The following is a 6,166-nucleotide window of genomic DNA, read 5'->3' as shown; positions in this document are numbered from 1 at the left end:
GCCTATTTAATGTTAAGAAATCCCTCAATACCTTGTAGATGAATAATGGGAAAGGATAAACAAGTATTCCATAGGATTAGAAAACATGAATGTTTTGCAGTCTACACCATTGGTAGGAGAACTCACAGTGATGTCCATTGAAGGAGAATGAAATTTCTCCTTTCATTTCAGTCACACCAACCAGTCAAGAATTTCCAGATCCTGAATCTGTCATACAACATGTAACTGGTTCTTCCAAGTTTGTGTCACTTGCTGGTTTCATATACATGCCATTGATGCTTCCATCTAAATCATTCATAACAATGTTTATTAGCACAGTGTTAAACAGCAATCCCTAGGCAGTCAGCCAGAGATGTCCATCTTGTTAATATTGACCCACTAATGACTATGCTTTGGGTTTTGTCATTTACCTGATTCCATGTTCATGTTACTATATTAACATCTAATGCATATCTCTCCATCTTGTCTTGGAAGGCTTGAGAGGTTTTAACCCAAACTTTGCTGAAACTTGGGTATTTTATGATCCATCAGATTAGAAATCTTGTCAAAAAAGGAAATGAAGTTAGAGTGGCTTGACCTATTATTGATGAAATTTTGCTAACTTCTACTCATAAGTGTTTCCCTTTCTAAATTTCCAAAAGGGAATTATATTCTAGACTATCATCATGAATTAAAGTCAAGCTTCTCAGCTTTTATAGATTTCCTTCCCATCAAAAATCAGAATATTTCTGTTTTTGCATTCCTGCAATATTTCTATATTTCACAAGTTTTAAATGATCACTCATCAAATGCAAATTAAAGTGTCTCACACCTCACACCTCTCAGACTGGCCAATATGACCAGAAAGGACAATAATCAGTGTTGGAAGGGATGTGGGAAATCTGGGACACTAATACATTGTTGGTGGAGCTGTGAACTCATCCAACCTTTCTGGAGAGAAATTTGGAACTATGCCCAAAGTGAAACAAAAATGTGCATACCCTTTGATCCAGCAATAGCACTACTGGGTCTATACCCTGAAGAGGAGATGAAAAAGGGTAAAAACATCACCTGTACAAAACTATTCATAGCAGTCCTGTTTGTGGTGGCAAAGAATTGGAAATTAAGCTAATGTCCTTCAATTGGGAAATGACAACAAATTGTGGCATATGTATGTCATGGAACACTACTGTTCTATTAGAAACCAGGAGGGATGGGAATGAAGGGAAGCCTGGAGGGATTTGCATGAACTGATGCTGAGCAAGATGAGCAGAACCAGAAAAACATTGTACACCCTAATAGCAACATGGGGGTGATGAACAACCTTGATGGACTTGCTCATTCCTTCAGTGCAACAATCAGGGACAATTTGGGGCTATCTGCAATGGAGAATACCATCTGCATCCAGAGAAAGAATCATGGAGTTTGAACAAAGACCAAAGACTATTACCTTCAATTTAAGGGAAAAAAAACATTATTATCTGATCTTGCTATCTCTTATACTTTATTTTTCTTCCTTAAGGATCTGATTTCTCTCTCATCACATTTAATGGAGATCAATGTATACCATGGAAACAATGTAAGGACTAACAATGCCTTCTGTGGGGGATGGGGGAGGGAAGCAAGAATGGAGTAAAAGTTGTAAAACTCAAAATCTTTCTAAAAAAAAATATTTTAACAGATTAAAAACCACACAATTTTTAGAAAAGCACTTTCTCTGAACTAGGGAAACAAAGAAATAAACACATTTTTCATTTAAAAAAAAGATCACTCATCAGTTAGATCCACCAGTTCCTCTAGCATCTTAATATGTAGTCTACCATGGTTTCAAATTCATTCTCTTAAAGTTTCTCACTTATTTGGGGTTTCAACTCATTTTTACATAGGGAAAATAGATACAGAGTAGTTGACCAGTTATGCTTTCTCTCTGAATTATCATTGTTCTATCTACTCACAAGAATAAATCCATTCTTCCTTTGAGCTTCCTCTAGAACTCATCACTTCTGTCTTCCTTAGCATTTACCTTCTGCGTTCTATAGAGGACTAGGTCTTTTTTTGTATTTCTCTTCGAATTCCTGTCCTTGCCTTCCCGCATCACAATACTTGGCATCTAATAGACACTAAAAATCCTTAGGCTTTGTTGCTATAATTTATTTGTTTCAGTCATGTCCAAAACTTCATGACCCCATTTGGGTCATTTCCCTCTCCAACTCATTTATCAAATGAAGAAATGGAAGTAAGCAATGTTAAGTAATTTGTCCAAGGTCATAGAGATAACGAGTTTTTAGGTTAGTTTTGAACTCAGGTCTTCCTGACTCCATGCCTGAGGTCTATCTCCTGTGCCACCTAGCCTAAAAAAGTAGAAATGAATAAACAGCAAATGAAAAATATTTTTATTCAGCACCCTCTTCCATGAGTACCTGAAATTCCATCACCTCTCACACTTTTTTCTTTGTTTCTCTCCCTCCCTTCCTTCCTTCCTTCCTTCCTTCCTTCCTTCCTTCCTTCCTTCCTTTCTTCCTTCCTTCCTTCCTTCCTTCCTTTCTGTCTTTAGGTCATCAGGGTATAGCATCTTAGGCATTAGATAGGTCTGTGAGGCCTAGACACCATGTGGCTGAGACTTTTAAGTCCCTAGATGGCCAGGAAGCTGCATCCGGGAAACCAAGCCAATCAGGGACTGCTTTGCCCTAGGGTCTATCTAGCCCATCTTGGCTGGGTATAGTGGTGGATTAAGGGGGTGGAGGAAGAAGCTGTGTCTGGGGATCTGGGACCAATCAGGTCCAGGAGAAGCTTTTTCTTTTCTTTTTAGATTAAAGCCTCCTCATCCTGTAAATGGAAGAAAAGATATGTCAGGGAAATCCTGGTCCTATCATATAGCAGGTGGTAAGGTCCTAATGATCTTTATTTTTGTTTGTTTGTTTTTTAGGGTTTTTTGCAAGGCAATGAGGTTAAGTGGCTTGCCCAAGGCCACACAGCCAGGTAATTATTAAGTGTCTGAGACTGGATTTGAACCCAGGTACTCCTGACTCCAGGGCCAGTGCTTTATCCACTGGGCCACCTAGCCTCCCCCGGGTCCTAATGATCTTTTTTTTTATGTTTTTGCAAGGCAAATGGGGTTAAGTGACTTGTCCAAGGCCACACAGCTAGGTAATTATTAAGTGTCTGAGACCGGATTTGAACCCAGGCACTCCTGACTCCAAGGCCAGTGCTTTATCCACTACACCACCTAGCTGCCCTTCCTAATGATCTTTTAAAGGACTTTGCATGATCTAAATGTTTATGGTCTTCCTTGCAAAGGCAGTACTAAAGAGGTAAGGGTGAGGGGATAAAGGGGGTGGGACCAAAACCCCAAAAATGTGGAGAAGAAAATCCCAGAAATCTTGGACCTTTCCTTTTCTCTTTCAGGAAGAGAAAGTCTCAAGTGCCACACTCTGATCCATGTAACACCAAATATTTGCAGTTCATGGTGAGTCTTCTAATTCAACTAGTTCATGATGAACCAGAGAAGCACTAGGAAAATCAGAGTCACAGCACATATAACTTCAGAACAAAGAATACTTCTGAATGTTAGTCCATGAAGTCTTAGCTATCCTTTTTCTGAACCTTTTCAAATCTGCTCTCCCATAATCTAGACTGCTGTGTTATATTAATCTTTTCTTCTGTCACAAATATCTAAAGTGGTCACTTCCTTCTAGAGTTCTGATCATTTTTCTTTATTGATTGATCAAAAGCGGGTCAAAAAGAACAACAGTTCCTTTACTTTTTGAAGAATTAATCTTTAAAAGAAATCAGTTATTTTTCTCAATTTTGGTCAGAGGGAGAAAGGTTCTGTTGGAAAAAAAAACCCCATTATGTGGATCAAAGGACCTGGGTTCAAATTCTGATATTCACTTCCTGTGTAACTTTGGGAAAGTTACTTAACTTTTGCTTCCCTTTTCTAATCTTTAAAAATCTATAAAAAATATTTAAAATAAAACAGATGGATTATTAATGCCCTTTCTGTGACCCAGATCTGTGATCCTATGAAGATCTCTTAAAAATTTAAGGACTCGGGGCGGCTAGGTGGCACAGTGGATAGAGCACCTGCCCTGGAGTCAGGAGAACCTGAGTTCAAATCCAGCTTCAGACACTTAATAATTACCTAGCTGTGTGGCCTTGGGCAAGCTGCTTAATTCCATTTGCCTTGAAAAAACGTAAAAAAAAAAAAAGAAATTTAAGTACTCCACTGCTACTAGGAGGCCCACAAACATAGTATTGACTTTGGTTTTTGTGGCACAGAAGTGAGAGTTTGCTTGTAATGGATTCATGATAAATACATTTGGTGGAGTGGTGGTGGCAGCAGGGAGGGGAGGATAGTAGAAATTCCCAAAAGTCAGTCTTTAAGGTTAGATTCCAGAATACTCAACTACCCTAAATTCAAGTCATTCAGGCCTGAACAAAAATTTTTGTGCACAGGTCCCAAGTGGTGCATTTATCTTTTAATAATCAGCCAGTTGCATAATTAACTCAAAGGAAAGATATTTATTAACATGGAACTAGGAATGAATTATTAACTAACCAGCATTATTAGGAACATTTATTAACTAGGGACAAGATAAAGTACAACTTTTCCTCTTTAAACCTGGAATTCATTCTCCCACAACAAACAGTAATTAGGAGGAAGAATGTGTTCATCATCCAGTAGTAGAGAGACAAATCTGTGGGCAACCCTCATACTTGAATTCGGCACTGCAGGGCCCTGGTGACCTTTTTCTTTTTTGGAGAGTCCTTAGGTTGCTCCCCTATAAGACCTGGCACCGAATCCAGGCAAGTGGATAGCCAGGGCTAATTCCTCCTGCCTTGTGTCTTGATTGACTGAGCCTCCTCCCTGCTCAGGGCAATGTCTCCTACCAGGCAAACACCTCCACTGAAGATACAGTAGGTGATTGGAGAGAAAGAGCAGAGGGGAACCCCCACCCCCGTCCTACAATAAATGCCCAAAAGGCAAAGGATTCCCTTAATGGACTTGCTCATTTCATCAGAGCACTAATCAGGGACAATTTTAGGATATCTGCTATGGAGAATACCATCTGTATCCAAAGAAAGAATTGTGGAGTTTAAACAAAGACCAAAGAACTTTAATTTAAGAAAACAGTTATATTATGTATTATGTAAGTTTGCTATCACTTTTATTTTTTCCTTAAAGATATAATTTTTCTCTCAACACATTCAATTTTGATCAATGTATACCATGGAAACAATGTAAAGACTATCAGACTGCCTTCTGTTGGGGGTGGGGTGGGAGAAGGGAAGTGAAATTGGGGGGAAAATGGTAAAATAAAAAAGGAGTAGAGTTCTTCCTCCAAAGTTGACTCCCTTCTTTCTTGACAGAAATGGCATTCCTCAGAGCCACCTCTTGCTTCAACTGACTCTCTAGAGATGGGATCTTGATATTTAAATATCACCGGGGGTGTGGTCAGTCTTTTGGATACCAGTGGCTAGCCAACTGTTAATTTTTATCCAGTTGGACTGAAGAATTTGTCCACATCTTATAAGGGGTAAAAGGGTGTAGTAGACACTTCATTTACTACCTTCATACTGTGCTGCCTTTTTGCCTTCTGTAATTTCATCATCTGAGCTAAGGGGGGTGGAGGGATGGGGAATCTATTCATCAGTGTGATACTAGTCCATCAAACTGTTTTACATTGTTCTATAATTGTTTTGTAAATAATCGTTTCATGTGTCTGAACTTTATCTCTCCCAAAGACTATCAGTTTCTGGAATAAAGGAATCAATACTTCTTTTGTATTTTTTTTTATTCTGCTTAACCAGTGTTGAGCATATTAGTAGATACTCATCATGTAGCCAAAACTAGTGGTGCTACATAACAGAATCTCTCAGATCCAGGTCTTCCATGATGATGATGATGATGATGTTTGTCCTTCATTCTCAAAGAAGACCATGACATCAGAGAGGTGATGTCATGACAAGCACAGGAATTGGATTTGAGTGAGGGGGAGCTGTGCTAAGTCACCAGCCTCACTTTCTCCTCCAGAGACATTTGGTCTAGTGGCCAGATATGAATCAGGATGACTGGAGATGCCCCTAGATGCCAAGCAATCATGGTTAAGTGACTTCAAGTTCACAAAGCTAGAGGCTGGATTCAAACACCTATCCTCCTGACTCTAAGACCAGTGCTCTATCCACT

At 39.2% G+C, this 6,166-nt stretch overlaps 1 long non-coding RNA gene across 1 annotated transcript; it reads left to right on the top strand.

The window, feature by feature from the left end:
- The first annotated feature begins 2,904 nt into the window (after positions 1–2,904).
- LOC141490099 (uncharacterized) lies at positions 2,905–5,602 on the top strand. The gene is made up of 4 exons (XR_012469060.1): positions 2,905–2,958; positions 3,086–3,290; positions 3,385–3,445; positions 5,350–5,602. It is a non-coding gene; the product is annotated as an uncharacterized LOC141490099 (long non-coding RNA).
- The last annotated feature ends 564 nt before the right edge of the window (positions 5,603–6,166 follow it).

This window comes from Macrotis lagotis, chromosome 5 (genome assembly GCF_037893015.1).
Source record: "Macrotis lagotis isolate mMagLag1 chromosome 5, bilby.v1.9.chrom.fasta, whole genome shotgun sequence".
Taxonomy (NCBI): Eukaryota; Metazoa; Chordata; class Mammalia; order Peramelemorphia; family Peramelidae; genus Macrotis; species Macrotis lagotis.
This window is presented reverse-complemented; position numbering and strand designations above follow the sequence as displayed.